Source organism: Melopsittacus undulatus, chromosome 6 (genome assembly GCF_012275295.1).
Source record: "Melopsittacus undulatus isolate bMelUnd1 chromosome 6, bMelUnd1.mat.Z, whole genome shotgun sequence".
NCBI lineage: Eukaryota > Metazoa > Chordata > Aves > Psittaciformes > Psittaculidae > Melopsittacus > Melopsittacus undulatus.
In genome coordinates this window covers 4496321-4514118 of record NC_047532.1, presented here as the reverse complement: position 1 = coordinate 4514118, position 17798 = coordinate 4496321, and the positions used below count along the sequence as shown (strand labels likewise).

General features: G+C 44.3%; 1 protein-coding gene across 4 annotated transcripts in view; it reads left to right on the top strand.

The window, feature by feature from the left end:
* The window catches only part of AMOT (angiomotin), a 61099-nt gene that overhangs the window by 1297 nt on the left and 42004 nt on the right, over positions 1-17798 (top strand). For 2 of the 4 annotated variants that reach the window (XM_031045255.2, XM_031045256.2), the window contains exon 1: positions 10857-11584. The exons of 1 other annotated variant lie outside the window; for it this stretch is intronic. The gene's annotated coding sequence lies outside the window, so the exon portion shown is untranslated. Of the gene's footprint in view, positions 1-10856; positions 11585-17798 lie in introns of those variants that run through there. One more of the 4 variants, XM_005144846.4, reaches the window with a different exon arrangement.

Genomic DNA, 17798 nt, shown 5'->3' with positions numbered 1-17798 from the left:
TTTCATTTTTATTCTACTTTTTAACAATGATTTTCATTAAGCATCTAATGGTGTCCCAGCCTTTCTCATCAGGGAGGCTCAAGGTGCTTTACAGAAGAGGTAAAAATATGATTATTCCAATTATCCTTAGTAAGACTGTGGGTTTGGGCAGCTTCTGCAGATAATATAGGCCATAAATAATTAAGAGTACAATCCAATTAGAAGAAATCCCCAGTCATAAACTAAATGCCCTACTGAAGCAGCCACTCTTCAGAGACCTTGTAACCCAGTCTGCCTGATCAGAACAGCATTCCATTAACCCACAGATCTTCACTCTCCTGTCTGCCCCAGCAGCAGGTACTTCCACACGCCTGTGCAGGATCCAAGGGAGGGAGAGCGTTAGTTTCAGTCCCCAAAATCAGTCTGGAGCGTGTTCTCCTATTGAAGCTCCTTATCTTGTCAGTTGAATGAAGGTATTGTGTTTGAAGGCTTACCAAAGCATACAGCCTGAAGTGAGCAAGGTTAGGTGCAGAAGGGATCTAGTTTTTTTAGCAGAAATAGTTACTGGAAATTAGTAACATTGCTCCAGCTGGAACCCAGAACATACAGAGAAGGTTGTGGCCTGGAATCCACTTCATACATGACCTAAAATGAGTTGTGACCTTGAAACTTTCTCTGAACACCTTGTCAAATTTCATCAAAGTTGGACGTGTACTTTCAAGTTTGGGAGCTGAGGCTCCAGGTTGCTTGTGCTAAGCTGGGTCTGTGTATTCTGACACCTGCCTGTCCCCACTGGAAGCCGACTATCCCAGGTTCACTGTTTATCCACATAATTCAGCAGTAGGGCTACATGGATGAAATCCTTGTTCTCATTCCAAATACCTGCTGTCACGTATTACTTATTCTGTGGGAATGTTTTTGCTCTGATTTGTGGTTATGTGGTGTTCAGCGATGACCTAATTGCAACGTTCTCATTAGGCAGAGAAATTCCCGAGTTTGGCTTTATAGTTCCCTTTCTCAGTAAGTAAATCATTGCTCTGTAACATCATCTGCCATCAGCACTGCTGCTTTAGCCTAATGTTTCACTGGGGATCCTAGGGCTGATAGAGGCACTTTGAAGCGTATGGATCTACAGCAGCTTCTCACTCTTGGCCACGGTACTGTCTAACTTAACCCAGAACAAGCATAGACCATCTTGTGATAAATGATGAATGAAAAACCTGATGACCTATAGCAGCTTTCTTACCACTAAAGAAACTGCACCTGTGTTAATTTGGTGGTGTGTAATTTCCTTCAAAGTTGGTGATAAAGGAGCAGCCACAAGTAAAGCTGAAAAAAGGCCAAACTGGCTTGTGAAGAGGTTTAATCTTGGCCAGGGAAAGTTGGTGTAATTTTCAAATGTAACTTAAAGGGATGCTGATTGCAAGTTACATTAAAATGAGTCCCTTTGTCCCTTAGGGTCTTGGAGTCACCTGTATCTTGATCTGTCTGTGCCATAATTTCTTCATTTGTATTGTTTTCAACTGTAATTCAGTCTCATAGATTGGAAGCTTTGACTAGTAAGGCATAACTGCAGCTCCGAGTAATGGTGTTGGTACTGGAAATGTACTCCAAGTGACAGAAGGGAACCTCCAGAAATAAAGAAGCAGGATTGCAGTCATTTTGAGCAGCAGGAAGGAGGGTGAGAATAGAAGAAAGGGGGAAGGGACAAAGGAAAGAAAAATAGAAAAAGCAGGAAGAAAAGTAAACCACCACTGTTCTAGGTGCTGGTAGGTGTGGTGTGGGTGAGGCTTTGTGACTGAACCAAGTTTCCCTAAGAACATTATCATACACCACTTTTGGGAGGGAAAAGAAGGGAAGAGGGGTCCTGGAGAAATGCATATCCACACAATTAAGCCTTTGGTTTCTTCCCTTGCACATTTGTAGAACGCTCACGTCTTTCCCTTACCCCAGGAGACATTCCCATTTCCTTTCATTTACCAGTGTTTGGAAGGCGGAAGGAGATGAGGCACTGTTGGGTTCCCTTATTAACTTAATCTGTGGGAAGCCCTACATAAATCATTGAATTTCCTAGTCTTGGTATAGAACGAGGTATTTGTACAGTGAAGTCAAACAGAAGATGGAGGTTCCTGCATGGGGAAGCTTTGACGCTGTTCCAGTCTTGTGCCTGTGACTCTTAGTCGTGCATTTCTTTGAAGTCTGAGGCTTAGGAGTCTGCATTAATGATCAAGGGACAGAGCTGAATACAAAATTTGTATGGTACGAAGGTAAAGGTGCGGGTAGGAATGTGGGAAGAGAATATTTAAGAGCAGTCTGGCATGTATAGTTAATAAAAAAAGTAATCATGTTAATTTCCTTCAGTTACTTGAGTTCTCAAAGCTTTATGCATCTTCTCATTCCTCATAGAGCAATGATCTCCAAAATATTAACTTCCTTGAAAAGTAGAAAACTTCAGGGTCAAAACTTTTTCTCCTTTTCTGCAATGGAAACTTGCTCTGATCCCTCAGGCAGGAATGTCTGTTCCTCATGCAGTGTTTTAGAGCTGTGCTTGGCATTTGGCTGTCACTCTGTCTCCCTCAGCCAAGTGTCAATGATCCCTGAATGCTTAGAAAGCTCCTTGGGACTCTCTGCAGATGTTAAGCGCTTCTGAAGTTCAGATTTGTCAGGAACAGAATGCGTTAGAACAATTATTTCTGACTTTGAGTTACGATTATGTTAAAAGTCACTTATTTTTACCACTGTGCTTGTTCCTTTCAGGGCTCTTAGCTGTTTTCTAAATCAGGAGCTGTTCTTCCCAACTTTTACATCAAAAAAGTAAAAAGTCAAAGTAAAATGCTGTGTAGCTTGCTACACTTAATATACACCTATCTACTGCCTGCAATGGTGAAATAGACCCTGACCTGCTATTGTAGCTTCTGACCTGCTGTTTTAACTGCTTTTTCCAGAACTCTACCCTAATTGCTGCTTTTTCTTGACTGAGCAGCAAACCAGTTCCCCTGTAAGCCCCAGGAGGATCCAGATTCTTCTGAAGATGCAAAGGTCAGAATTTCAAGACTCAGCTTATATGTAGGGACCTTATGAAGCATGTCCTAAGGTGGTGGTTGTGACCCACCAGATGTGGAGCTGCTTTCAAAACCCTGGCCCTAGTCACAGGGGGTTTGCAGTCTTGCTCTGGATGTCTCCTGTGTGGTGGAGGGCTGCAGGCCTTCCACAGGGCTTCATCAGAGCCACTCACCCTCTCACATTATGTAATTCAGCCGTGGCTGCTCACTCCACCTTGTCAGAGGGTTGACTCTGACCCTCAGGTGGAAAAAATGGGTATCACCATGAATGACTGGGTCCCCTTTCTCCGACGTGTGTTGCTGCTGTAAACTGAATCTCCTAAGTATCCCAAATACTTTGAAGCCACCCTCATGAACCAGTTCCTGAGAGCCTTGCAGGCGTTGAAAGGCAGAAAAACCCCATCTCTGACATTGTTCTCCCCTCTTGTCCCCAGGGAATTAAAAGGACAATTTATCTTAAGCAGTTCAACGTGTACTGAGCTTTAGTTCGTTAGCTAAGACAGAGCAGAATGTCTTTCCATGACTGTGTTCAAAACTAAAGAACAAAAAGCTACCTTGAAAAATGGCCATTGGGAAGCAGACTGGGAAAAGCCAAGAAACTTGAGCCCTTTGCTAATGAATACTCTGTCCTTAACATTGTCTCTTTTGTTTCCCACACTTGCATGAGCTGCACATGGATTCAGTTTGCCAGTCTTTAACCCTTCTCACTGATGCCCGGTCTCTGCAGAGTTTGGAAACTGGGACAGTTGTCACTCGGGTACTTGGCTTTGGGTTTGTTTCTTCTTGCTCCTGATCTGTTTGTCCCTGTGCGGTCTCTGCCTGGGATGCAGTAAAGCAACCCATGAGGGGTGTGGACAAGGCTTGGGTGCATGCTGAGGAGAGGGAGTCAAAGCTTTTTCAGCTTCCTGGCAAAGGGTGTAACAGAGACAGGGTTGGGAGCCAGTTTGCTTTCATTAAAACACAGTAGCATTTCCACTGTGATGTTGGTGCTATGCTAGGACTTTTTAAAGAAGAGCTGTTTTTCTTGGCGTAGCTCTAAAATTGATGGAAAGTCAGGGCGGAGCCAAGGGATTTGGCATCCTGGGAACTTCTCACACCAGCTTGTCTTTATGTGGCAGCACAGCAGAAGCACTTTCTGCAGAGAGAAGCATTAAACATCAGATGTTTATTTGTGACTGAAATTTATTCCAGTGAATGGTGATTGCCCATAATAAATACACTTCTTAGTAATGACTGTATTGTTTCCAAAAGCAAAACCAGCTCCTAGAGTTCCTGCTTGCTAAACTGAAAGGAATCAAATTACTCCCCCATTTCAAACAAAAGTGGCATTCTGTATCAAAATCATAACGCATTTTCATTCCTCATTTTTCCTCTCAATAACTACTGAACAAAGCTCACCAGCAGAGAGTGCTGGTGCTCTTCCAGAACAGGGCAGCAGCTTCTGAAATTGATTGTAAAATCTAATCAGATTTTGTGCCATCATTCTATTTTTAGTTTTTCACTTCAGTGAAAATGAAATGTTAAGCAATGATCTGTGGCTTGATATCTTGCTGGCTCTAATTATCAATCTTCTTGTAGCTTACTACAGGAGAAAGATTGCTTAGAGGTTCAAGTCTGTGCTCAGAAAAAATGGTCACTTTCTGAAGCAATTATTGAACAGAATTTCATCTATATTGTTCCAATGCATTTGACCTTCTTTGTACATCACATTATTTCACCTTTCATTTCTCTCTCCTTTAATTTCATGTTCAAAATAATCTGTTTATTCTTCAGTACAGCTTCTGTGTAGTGGGGGGAGACAGTCCTGCTCCTGCAATGAGTAGAGCTCTAGGATTTTTGTTGTGCTTGTTGTTTCATAAAGACCATGCTTTTAACCTTCCCAGGCAATGGAAGGTTGCTTCCAGCTGAAGACTAATTTAGGTCATTTTTCAGTTCTGAGCCTGCTTCTGACAGTGATACTAAAAACAAGTTGCAGAAACTTTAAATCCAAAATGAGTCCTGTCTCTGTGGTATTTATCAATGTAGTCGCACCATTTTAGGACTTTAAAGAGGTTTGGCTGTCGGAGGAACCCAGAATCAAGAGGACAACTCAATATGAGTTACACATCTTGTTCGCTTTATTGATCACGATTGCCTATATTTATATTGATAGCTCACGTGCTACTAAGCACTCTTTCATTGGCTACATTAGTTTGTCCACCTGCCTATCTATACAGAGCTATTGGCTGAGCTAGAATTTTCATGTTAGTCTCTGTGTCTGCTTACAGTGGCTCAGTGTATTATACTTGGATACATACACAACAACTGGATGTATTAAGATTGGATACATAATCAATAGCTTTCTGTATTAGTGGATACATGTACAGTGTAGCACACAGCAACTAAGATACAATTGGTTACATTAAGCGGATGAGAGCCTGGGTCCAAAACTTGCTAACAGTTCACTATTGTGTCTTAACACATCCCAGTTTCCTCTCATCTTGCTTGCACTGCTACTTTTGCTTCTTTACCCACAGCTTTCTTCATCCTCGGTTCATGTCAAGCTCCACGTAGGCACTTGCTGACTTAGGATTGTGGCCTGCACTCCTCATAAGCGCCATCTTCTAATGCTAAAACATTGGCATTGGGCACAAGATGCCCACTGCTTTGCAGCCAGTGCATAACAGTTCACTGTCATTCACTCAGTTTCAAGCCTGGGTTGTGCAAGCCTTCTTAAGAGTCAAAGCCAGGGATTATTCAGCCCCTCATAATTTGCATGCCCAAGCTCCATCAGCCATTGTTCCACATTTGGCTTTTTGGTTTCAAATAAGCCATGAGTTCTCCCTCGTCATCTTTATGGTCATTGAAATATCAGGATTATCAAGTCTGCGTTTTGCTGCAGAAGCTGCTGTGCATCTTGCTCTCTTGTGAGTTCATACATTCTTTAGTTATCGAGAGCAAACAAAGACTGTGTTGAAGTGCAGGGTCTCTGTGCCTTATTCTTACAGCTCACTCTGATCCAAATCCACTGGGAGCTGAAGGAATCTTTTGATTCATTTCAGCAGATTTTGAGAACTCTTTTTGAAGAGGCAGGAGAGAGCAGAGAAACAAGGGAGATGGTCAACTGTCATACATCAAGGTCGTTGACACAAGAGACATCAGTTAAAGGCTTATTGGTCCTTCTCTGGGAGAAGAAAGGTGACTTGCAAGGAAATCCCTTTTCCAAACTAACCTTATCTTGCCAGACCCATGTTTAAGTCTTAGGGTATGAGGCTGTGAACATGTTTAGAGCAAAGATGAAACCATTAATTTGTTTTTCCATAGTTGGCAGTTGTTTATCATTCTTCTGGTTACACAGCTTTCTCCTGAAATTCCCCATAGAAAGGGGCCAAAGTTCAGCAGTTGGAAAAGTTCTCTTTACAGGTGGTACCTGATCAATCAACTCATGGGTGACACCTCACTGCTGACCTCTATACTGCATTCCACTGTAGTAAACCATTCCTTTTCTCACCCTTCCTGTGCAGACCCTTTCTTCACCCAAGGAGCCATTGAATGCTGAACTTAAGTTCAATGCTGAACTTGAGTTTCACCCATCAGAGGTATCATCCAAACTGGCACACTTCTGAAAGTCTTCACACACAGTATGATACAGACCCTTAGATGAGCAGGAGCCATATTAAAGGACAGGATGTTGGCTATGCAAAAGTTTGTATCAGTTACTTCCCTCCCAGAAGCTACATGGTCATTAAGCTTTTATTGTATAGAATTGGTAGAATAATAAACATGTGTAGAAAGACACAGCAATTCCTCAGTGAAAGACAGTGGAGTACACAGTGTGTGACTATTCCTCCTCTTGTGTTTGGAGAAGTAGGATTTTTCTAGTGATTCCACACATGTCAAGTTTCATAGTAGTAATTTCTGGTGGTGTTGATCTGTGGATATCTGTCATTACCCTCTGTTGGTGAATAACTGGCTTTAGTTGTAATTCATGTCTAGTCTCATGTAAAAATGATTTTGTTTCTCTTCAGAAATCAGAGCTGGCCTCCAGCCATACCCAAAGGCAGGACCTGAGGGAGTCCTTCAGGGTTTATTACAGCTTGGGGCTGGATAGAGAAGCAGCATCAGATCCTCTAAATACAACTCAAAATGGCCATGACCACCCTGGGGACTGTCCAGCCTAGTGGTAAAATGACAGCAGAAGCTGCAGTGCTGGATGTCCACATTCACTGTAGTTGCAGCAACAAGGCAGGTCCTGTGGCCTGTGACTCCTAGTCTCGACTGAACTCCCTGGACAAACCCTGCTCTACCATGGTGTCTTCTCCACATGTTTCTTGTGATTCTTACACAGTTCTGAGTTGATCTAATCTTGTTGTGATCTGCATCCCCTAATGATTCGTTCAAACTGACTTTGGCTTCTTTGGCAAGAAATACAAAGTAATCTCCCTTTTCAGAAAAGCCTATTCCTTGTTCCTGCTCACCTCATACACTTGGCCTCAGCTCCTCTGCTTAGTCTTTTTTCCTATTTCTTGCATGACAGTTTTTTTACTGTAGAGTCATTATTTCACCCAACTGCATATTTACAGACTAGACAAAGACCCCCCCCAGCTTTGGTGGTGGTGGGAATGTGCTGTCTGGTCCCAAGAGCTAAATGGCACTTCTGAGCACTGTTAATAGTTTATTTTTATGTGCAAGAAGAAAAGCTCTGTGAAACTGGCCCAAGATCAGAGATCCAGGGAAATTAATTTACACTCCTCTCAGCTGCACTGAATGGACGCGGGACTGAGTGGTGATTTCTCTCTGTACATGAGGGATAATATCAGCAGCTTCCTGAGCTCCAGCTGCTGTGGACAAAGGACGGCAGAGTTACAGCAATTCCTGGAGGGAGGAACTTTAAGATGGAGGAATTTTAAAGAATGTGAAGGACAACCTCTTAAAAAAATTGGAGGTGGAGCAAGTCCAGGTCATCCAAACACTTTGTAAGCCCTAGATTTATTTTCCTACTTTGAACTAGTCGCCGTTGTGACATTTATCTTTTGTGCTTTTTAACACATCTCCTGTGACCTTTGTATGATTGCATAAATTGGCCCGAGCACGTTGGAACAGTTATTAGGAACCCCTTTCTTGTGCTGTTTCCTGAATTCCCACATTGTGGCGTGATGTGTGTATGGAAACTGCTCGCTTCCTCCACTGGCAGCCGTTCAGATGTGTGCTGGAGCTCCTGAGGACTGGGCTGGGCGGGAGCTGGGTAAAAGGAGGATACAGGGGGGAGAATATTTTAAGGAAGAGAATTTGGATTCCATGCATCTTTGTTCTTTTCCAGTTCCGATAAAGCTGTTATCTCCCATTGTGTGGGTTAAACATGAGCAGTGCTAGTGCTCTGCAGAATAAATGGCAGCAGGGGAGTTGAGGTTAATACGCCTCAGGCAAGGCTAGCTGCTTTTCAGTGTCTGCATTAAGCAATATTAAGACTCTACCTTCTCTCTCTACTCCCTACTATGTTCTTTCAGCGTGTGGGAGGGAGACAGGATGTGTGATTGAAGCATAGTTTGTAACTCTTGAACTCTCTGTAGCTACATTTCCCTTACAAGTCTACCCCTCAGCATCTAGCAAATATGTGCTTCATTAGCTGCTGCTGGGTTTTTTTCCTGCATTTGCAAGCTGTAAGGTTATAGGATGTTAATGAACTGTTTACATGTGCTTCTACATTTGTTCCACTGCAGTGTTCCAATGAATAAATGTCAGTTAGGAGGGAAAAAATAGATGTTTATATGTGCTGCATTCAGGATTACTGAAATCTGACTTCCTGGATTTTTTTTCTGGATCTTTCTGTTCAATATTAAGAGTTGGGAATGTTGGAAAGGGTTTGTTTGCTTAAAGTAATTACAAGGTACATGGTTGAATTCCTAGAATCATTGAATCACAGAATAGTTTGGGTTGGAAGGAATCTTAAAGCTCATCCAGTTCCAACCTGCTGCCATGGGCAGGGACACCTTCCATTAGAGCAGGTTGCTCCAAGCCCTGTCCAGCTTGGCCTTGAATCATGTTATGTCTTCTCCCAGAAAGAGCCCTGATGAGCTTCTGTAGGCCAGGTTGCACAGGGCAATGATTTGACATGTGGGCAGTTTTTGCACACTTAGTACTGTTGGAAACTAGTGTCCTTTTACAGCCAAACCTTAGTCTGGAACTGCTTGATGGACTTCATGTTCGCATGGTCAGACCTTAGTGTGTTAAATCAACTGTGACAGCATCTTTCATTTTTAGTTTTGCATGTTCTTGAAATGACAAATTAGTGAACAGGAGCCAGGAGATGAGTAGAAGCCATCACTGGGAGATCATCTTCAGGAGTTTACAGACAGGAGTGACCTCAAAGGAGAGGATTCGAGTGTGGTGTATGCAAAAGCCAGAAGAGGAGGAGGAGGATTGTGAGAAAGGAACATGCTTGTGTACAAACAATGGTACATTGCCTATCGAACGACTAGTTTGTTATCTCAGGCCCTGTTTAGGCTGGGGATTTGCCCTAATTACAGGTGTGAGGCTGGGAGAAGGTGAAGTTGTTCACCCCATTTCAGAACCAGATACAGTACAGGGGTTGATATCCTGCAGAGACAACTGCACTGCTGCTGCTACCACATGGGATTAGATCCCCCACAACAGGGAGGCTGCCTTTAGCTTTTCTTTTCCTCAGCATTTTGGAATCCCTTTGCTGGCCTTCCTTGAACGGGCAGACAGGCTCAGGAGCAGCATGTTCAGGATTTTCTTTAAAGTATGTTCCATGTTTAAACTATTTTTAAAGTTGAAATTCAAGAGTGTGATTCCAGGCACTAAAGCCTTCAACAAGACCCACCTCTGAATGTGCCTACCAACTTTTATCATGTAGTAAAGTAAGGAAACATGGAAGTTCCTTCCTGTGAAGGTGCTGAGGCGCTGGTACAGGTTGCCCACAGAAGCTGTGGCTGCCCCATCCCTGGCAGTGTTCAAGGCCAGGTTGGATGAGGCTTGGAGCACCTGCTCTAATGGAAGGTGTCCCTGCCTGTGGCAGGGGCTTGAAACTGGATGAGCTTTACGGTCCCTTCCAACTCAAAACCATTTTATGGTTCTATAAAGTCATGGTTGCATTCGGAGAAAATACCTCTTCCATCTCCTTCTTCCACCCCAACCATTAGATCCAGCTGTGGCAGAGGTCTGTGGATGTTTACTGTTGCAATAGACTTAAGACTACATGATGTGTATTTTATGCTTAAGCAGAACATTACAGACAGGGAGCTGCTTTAATATCCTGCTTACATGTACTTAGTCATGATCAGTTCTTGCCACGCTTCCAATTACTTTCAGTATTTGGCCAGCAAAAAGCGGGTGAGTCAGCTCCTCGGCCGGTGTGCGCTGGTGTAAACCCGCCCTACTGACTTAGCGGAGAGGTTCCGGTACCTTGGGGCTGGCAAACCCCTGTGGGCGCTTCTGCCGGTGGCTGAGTTACCCACACGGAGCCCGAGCGGGCACACGCACAGGGCCAGAGCTCCCCGGGGTGCGGTACCTGCGGCCGGGGCCGTACTTGGGCTCTTCCAGAGCTCGCTCCAGCAGGGGAGCAGCGGTGCTGTGCAGGCCGAGGCTCCCCGAGGCCGCCCCGCACACAACAGCAGCCGGGGCAGCCCCCTCGCCGCCGGCAGAGCGAAGGGCGGTGCCGGACTGGGGCGGTGCTGCCTGCGGAGGGCGGTCCGGAGGCGGTGCCGACGCTTCCTGCCTGCCCCGGCGGAGCGCGGTCCCGCGGGGCGTCCGCGCCGCAGAGCCCGGCGGAAGGAGGCGGAGGAGGGAGCGGAGAGCGGAGCTGCCCGGTCCGGGCTCGCCTTGTCCTGCCTCCGGTGTGCGCCTGCTGCCGCTCCAACGCCGTGTCCGGCCCCGCGCCTCGGCCCGCTGCGCACAGGTAACCGCGGAGCAGCCCAGCCTGCCCCGGCGCGATGCTGCTGAGCGCCCGTGCCTGCTGCGGGCGCTGCTGCTGACAGCCGAGCCTGGGCCGCTGCCGCCGGCACGCAGACTTCCCCTGCTTCTTTATCCCACCGTTCTTGAGGATACCGCTATCCTTCTGCCCGGGACTGGCGGCAGGTCCTGCCTGACGGTTGGATTTCTACCCATTCATCTGCATTGCCTGTCTGAAAGTATTTTTAATAAACGGGGAAGTCGAGCCACAAATCCAGTGCACGTCACGCTCCCCTTTTCTGGGGTGTCCGGTTTATTTCAGCAGTTAAAAAAGTTTATTCCCCTCCCACCTCCAGTTTTATTGACACTGAGCATGAAGAAGGATTTGCAAATGAAAGCGCCTTGAAATACAGCATCTTTTGGAAAGAGCTCTGCAGTTCGCCTGTTGAGACTCGAATTCCACCCTTTGCCCCTGCTGAATCCTCTGGTCTGCCCTTTACTCTCTGGGGTAAAAAAACAAACAACAACAACAAAAACCCGAAGGGGAAAAAATACCTTTGGCAGCAGGGAAGCTTTGTGTGCCTGACCCATCGAGCTCCGAGTGTCCAGTTTCTGAAAAGAAGAAAACCCTTTTGTCTTCAGCAGATCACTAGGTAAGAGACGTGCTCATGGCACAAGGGACTCTGCATTCATTCTTGCAGCCTAAACCTGGCAGTTAAACTGGCTGTCTGCTCTGTCAGCTTTTGCCCATCACTTCTCTCTCCTGTAAAGATTACTCTTCATCTTGCTTAAAACCTGCACTCGTCCACCCTTTTCACCGCTGGCAGTAGCCACTATTACTAGTGATGTGCTTGTGTGTAATGGGATCGAGGAAAACTCAGTGGAAGTCGCTGGAGTGGGTTTGCATCGGGCTGGGTTTGAAAGCAGCTGCGTTTCTTGCGGTGCTCTTTTGAGAGAGTAATCACAGTCATTGTGCTCGTAATCCGTCTGTTGAGATTGTCTTTGCTTGTTATGCTTCACAGAGAAGCATGGATGTGCCTTTACATATGCACGCGTGCAAACAGGGCTTCCACCATCAGCTGAGAGTCCTTGCTTTGCACTGGAATTTGTTTTACATTAAGTGCTTTACTACTGTGTCACAAGGTGTTGAAGTGTTGAACCTGTAATTAACACGCCTTAACAGATTATTGAACATGGCCAGGGACATGCTTGGTGCTGTGCAGAGGGAGTGTGAGGATGTCTTCTTTGTTTTGAGGTATTTATTTCCTTAAAGTAAGGCAGAATTCTCAGCAGGACATGTGCACATTATAACTGGATGGAGGCCCAGTCTCTGTGCATGGAAACATATTTTGTAACATACCCCTTTTTGTAGGGGCTGAGCGCTGTATGTGTGCTGGTTTACAAGCAATAATACCCCTGTGAATTCCCACTTTTCCTTCTCCTCCAGCTCTGTGCCCCCATACCCACTTCCCTATGGCCAGAGTTTCAGTGGTTTGGTGCACTGTTTGGTGGTGCATTGTGGAATTTTGTGTAGCTCGTCGTAGGACTCCTCTTTGCATTATACTGTTCCCTGTGGAAACACACAGCATTCCCCAGCAGGAGGATCTGGCTGTTTATGTGGTGAAACCAGCCTTGACATCATGCTCTTCCTCACTGCGTGGGTTTTTCCTGTGGATGATACAGGGAATGCTGCATACTGCTCTGTTGTGATCCCTGTTCCTCTTTGGGTTTTTTAATTTATTTTTCTTTTAACCTTTCCTCTTTCCTGAAGGGATATTTGTGGGAGAGGAAAGTGGGAAAGGTGTCCTAGGCCTCCCTTGGAGTGAGGGCAGCATCAGTGTGCTCTGGGCTGATGGACCCCAGAGAAGTGAGGGTGCTTCAAGTCTCTGCTGAGGCTCAATGGCCAGTAGGGCACCTTGCTGGTGGCTGACCAGCATCCATCCTGGGGGTGAGGACGTGGCACAGGTTTTGGCTGCAGTCTCACTTGCTTTTCTGCTTCTCTTGACATCTTTTGGAAACTTGAGTCTTTCAGGGTGGGAACGCAAACACTGTCTTCTCTAGATTGCCCTATGCCCATGTGCTGCTCCTGTGTGAGTGATGGGCAGCAGCATGTCAGTTTTCAGGGCTGAACCCTACCATCAAGACTGTGCCCCTGTTAAATCTTTGGGTCAGACTTTCTTCAGAGTTCCCTCAGTGACTGCTCTTCTTAGAAGCAGAGTCATGAGCTGACCCTGGAAAGATTTGCACCATAGTTGAAGATGCAAGTTCACCTTGAGCACTTGGTCTCCCTCTCTTTTTCTCCAGAACACTTCTTTGCAACATAACCCCCTGTCCTTAAGACATTCATGGGAGCCACAAACACGACATGGAACGATTTGTTTCTGCTCTAGCACTTTCTTGAGGAAAGAGTAGGATTACCAGAAGGAGGGAAGGGGTGTCTGGTCTTCTCCCAAGCTTGTTGTCAAGGAGGCAGAGGGGAAGCTGGGCAGGGTGGAGTAGGCACAAGTCGTACAGTGGGACATGGGATTTATTGCAGTGGTGTTGGCACCTCATAATCGTGGTGGTGGTTGGCATGAAATACTTCAGTTGGGATGGTCGGTTAATATACTGGTAGCATGGTTCATCATTCTACCTGTTTATGGTGACACATGGCATGGGATTGTGCCATAAACATGGCAGAATCAAAGGATTGCTCTTGCCTGAAGCCTGCTGGAGTGACTTTGGACTAACAGATGCTTTGTAGCACCGAACACTGCAGCTGGGCCACAAAGGTTTTGTACGTAATAGAAATGTATAAAAATTCTCTGTAGTCTGTAATACAGCTCAAAGGGCAGCTGATTTAGACGTGCTTGAGTGTTAAGGTCAGGAGATCACATTCCATAGGTTACTAGATGAAAGTGCTTGAAGAGGGCATAGCATAAATATTTGATTCATATAGAAGGGATTGGTGCAAATCCTTTTGTCCCTTCTCCCAAGAAGTTCATTAACCAAAGCACTGTTAGCAGGATAAAACCCCACCAAACAACAGAAAACTTTTTACCTCCTTTGTGCTGGAGGAAATAGGACATTAATGTGTTAGTGTTGAATTCCACTAAAATTCTTCTAAGGAGTGCACCATCAAGACCAGCTAAGAGAACTCCTGATTTTAAATGTAAAATGACTTGTAATGCATGGGCTCTTGAAGTTTGGTTTAACATTGTATGCAAACATTGCCAGCTGGTGGGGATCTTTCTGGATACAGAAGAACTGCATTTGTACAAGAAGGCTTGAATGATGTATTTCAGATGCATCCTGATTAGCATAAGCCATTCACTTTGCAAAAGAATAGCAAGAATCCCAGAAGTGTAGATAATTTAATAGTTCTGTTGTTCTCTTTATCCTGCCTTTCATCAGCATGCTGGCCAATCTTTTTGTTGATTTAGAAATCAGGTTGATTGTTTTACTGTCATGTTTTCCTAACCAGGACAGTGAAACTGAGCATTTGCAACCCCCAAGTTCTTGAAGCAGAAATGCTTCTTTCTCTTCTGTCCCTTTCTTTTGTCTCCCGTTGAGTGTAATGGGATTGTTTTTTAGAGGGTGTTGGTGGTGTTTTTTGGTAGAACAACTTGCCCCATTTAATTCTGTGTAGCACCCGGCACAATGATGCCTTGGTCCATGGCTGGGGCTCCCTGTCACTACAATGAATGAACAACTGAAGTAAAACTTCATCTTGTTAAAGGCTTTATTTTCTTAAGGTGGCATAAAATCTGCTGCAGGTTTTGATTGTTGCTGTATTACTGTGTATATAGAGATAAGTCTTTAATTCTGCCATTATCAACAGTCCAAGTATGAACACTTTTAGCTGTGAATAAATTATCTGTTCTTCCCTCTCTTGGGGCAGAGCTCTCTTTTGCAGTTCTCGCTTTATTCTTACTGACAGCTTTTCAAGAGCTGCAGAACTGTCTGATGGGAAGACAAAGCCAATATAAGAAAGTTCTTACATGTTCAGATTGTGTATTAAACTAAAACCTGGCTCCAGACACCTGTAAATGATGAGATTCTCTGTTCAGCGCAGAACATGGTGTGTGTTAGGTTCTGTTCTGAATTAAAAAGAAAACTATGACCTTGTTCTTGGCAAGCGATCCTTGGATTATTAGATGTTCCCACTTTGGAGTGAAGTAGAAATGCTTTCTGAATACTGTAAGATGCCTGTTTTCCCCCATCTAACTGTGGTCGCACATTCCCATATTTCATGGTATTTCAGACACTCACTTTTGAAGAAGGCTTCTCAAAGGTTTCCTAATTGAAACAGCCCTATGGATTTTTTTTTCATCCTTGCTATTGTGGACATTATAGTGGGAGTGGAATGTCCTTGGTTGCCAATGTTTGCTGCGAGGTATCCCCCTTCCATGGAGACCAAATGTTTATAATAGTGTGAGAACAGCCATTCTTGGTGATTGGCAATAAGGTTCAAGGCTCTCTTTCTCCTCTTCTGTCCTGTGAAATACAAGAGAGGACTTGGATCTCTTGGCTCTTCATAGAAGTGTTCCAAGTTGCCTATTGCTGGGGTTATAAAGTTTCAGGAAGCACTAGGGGATTTGTCAAAATGATTTAGTCCATTTTGTTGAATCTGGGCCACGACCAATTTCTGTAAGCTGCTTTTCTGCTTTCAGGAATTCTTTGCTTGTCTTACTTTCTGATGAGTAGTTACTTTCTAGATTAGACTTGCATCTACCTCTTGTGCCTGATTTTCTCTGTGCGTGTCCCATATATGGCATCATCATATTGTAAGCTTTAAATCATTGTCTTTATGAAAGAACAGGCACATAGCTGCCCTGTGAGTCCAGTTTGGCTGCAGGAGCTTCTTAGTTGTTAAACCCTTGTAGACAGGAGAGAGTGTATTCCCAAACAGTTCTGGAATGCGGTGCTGGCCACAGGAAGAATTGCATGCTGCAGCCTCCATGCTGTGGCCATACTTTCAGCTTTTGCAGAAGTATTTGATGCTGAAATTGTATCCATGTGAAAATACTGTGCTGTATGGAGAGCTCTAATGTCAGCAAATACCCAAATCTTGCACATTTCTTGGCTCTCCAGAGGAGCCTTGAAATGTAAGTTTTGAGACAACACAAAAATCTCAGCAACTTTGGGGAATAATAATGTAAAGGAGCTCCTAGGAGCAGTTCATTTTTAAATATGCAATATAATATTGGTCTGACTTGCCTGCTATGCCTGTAAGTGAAAGCTCTTCAGGGCTGATGGAGTTTGTACTTACCACAGACTGGTTTGGGTTGGAAGGGACCTTAAAGCTCACCCAGTTCCAACCCCTGCCACAGGCAGGGACACCTTCCACTAGAGCAGCTTGCTCCAAGCCCCTGTGTCCAACCTGGCCTTGAATGGAATTTTTATGTAAGCATATATTTGAAGCTCATCTGTGTCTAAATGGTCATTCAAGGCAAACCAGACATTGAATAGAAGCAGAAAATGGTGAATGTGGAGTGAATAAGGAACTGTAAAGAAAAAATCATGAACAAAATAAGAAACTGAGAACAAAACAAAAAGGCCTATGGAAACAGAGTTCTCAAAGCCTTAAAATCATGTCTTAGTAGAGAGTGGTTATATGAAGGAAGAGCATGTGTTGGAGTCTCCTGTTGTGCCTGGCAATGATGAGTTGTGGTCGTCATTGGTGAGGGTTGTTGATGTGTCATGCTGTCTTATGAGCAGCTCCCACACTGGCATGTTGCTGCTGGAGAAGTGAGTGCTCGCTCCCGTTCCTCATAGCTGGATCATCCTCTGTTTTACTGGCATGCAATCTGCATTCTTGGTCCTGCAGAAAGGGCTCGCAGATAAATACTGCCATTCATACTGGTTGCTTTTCTGCTTTTCCATCCTCAGAATGACTCTTGTCTAGTTTGGTTGTGTCTAAGCTTAAAATAACCTTTTATTAAAAAAGAAAATACTAAATATCTGAAATTCTGTGGGAGTTTGGAGAGGTCTTTGGTCATTTTCCTTGATATCTGCTATTGGACTATGTAAGGTCCATCAGTATTGGTTAGGATATAGAACCAAGACTTTGTTTAAATCATAAAGAAGTTCACTGATGTAATAAAACAGTTTTTTAAAGGCCTTGCAACTATTTGTATTAGCAAAGCACTTACAGTGTCTAATTGCAGACCAAGATGTTGTTGAGTAGTTCTCTTATATGAGTGTCTGTGAATTAAACCAATTTAAGTTGTTGTTTAATGAATTAATTAGTATTTCTAAGGCCTTGTCTAAGAACTGTATCACAGGAATGTTTACTGTAAAATGCTTTTGTGTCTCTACACAACTTGGTTGTTGAAAGAATTACTTCATCTTTGAGGATTATTTACTGTAGCCCTCAAGGAAAGTAATTCCACATTGCAGTGACTTTGTTCACTTCAGGGTTTGGTGGACTTTTCCTGCTGTTCTAATTTGCGTGGTTCTGTGTTCAGCTGAAACACATTTGATTGCTTCATACTGGGGCTAGCCCCTCTTGTTGTGGGGCTTGGGAAAAACAGGCTGAGAAAACATATCTTCCTTGTTTTCCCATTGTCTTTTGGAAGAGAAACAAAGCTGAAGCCTTCATCTCTCTGGAGACAGAGAACATAAACCCAGGGTATGATAGCCTGCAGAGGTGCACGAGGAATCCATGATCTGTATTTACTGAAATCATCGCAAGTGAGTGCTGATATTTATGTTAGGTAAAACCCAATTTGAAACACTTTTTACTGCAGGATGATAAAGGTTGAAGAGACTGAGAGCAATTAAATAGCCTGTTCCACCCTTCCTTCGGGTACGATCAGGGATCAGTACAGAGCAGGCTGAAAAGAGTGCTCCAAAGTTATATGAAACCCCCAGCTTTTGCTGTTG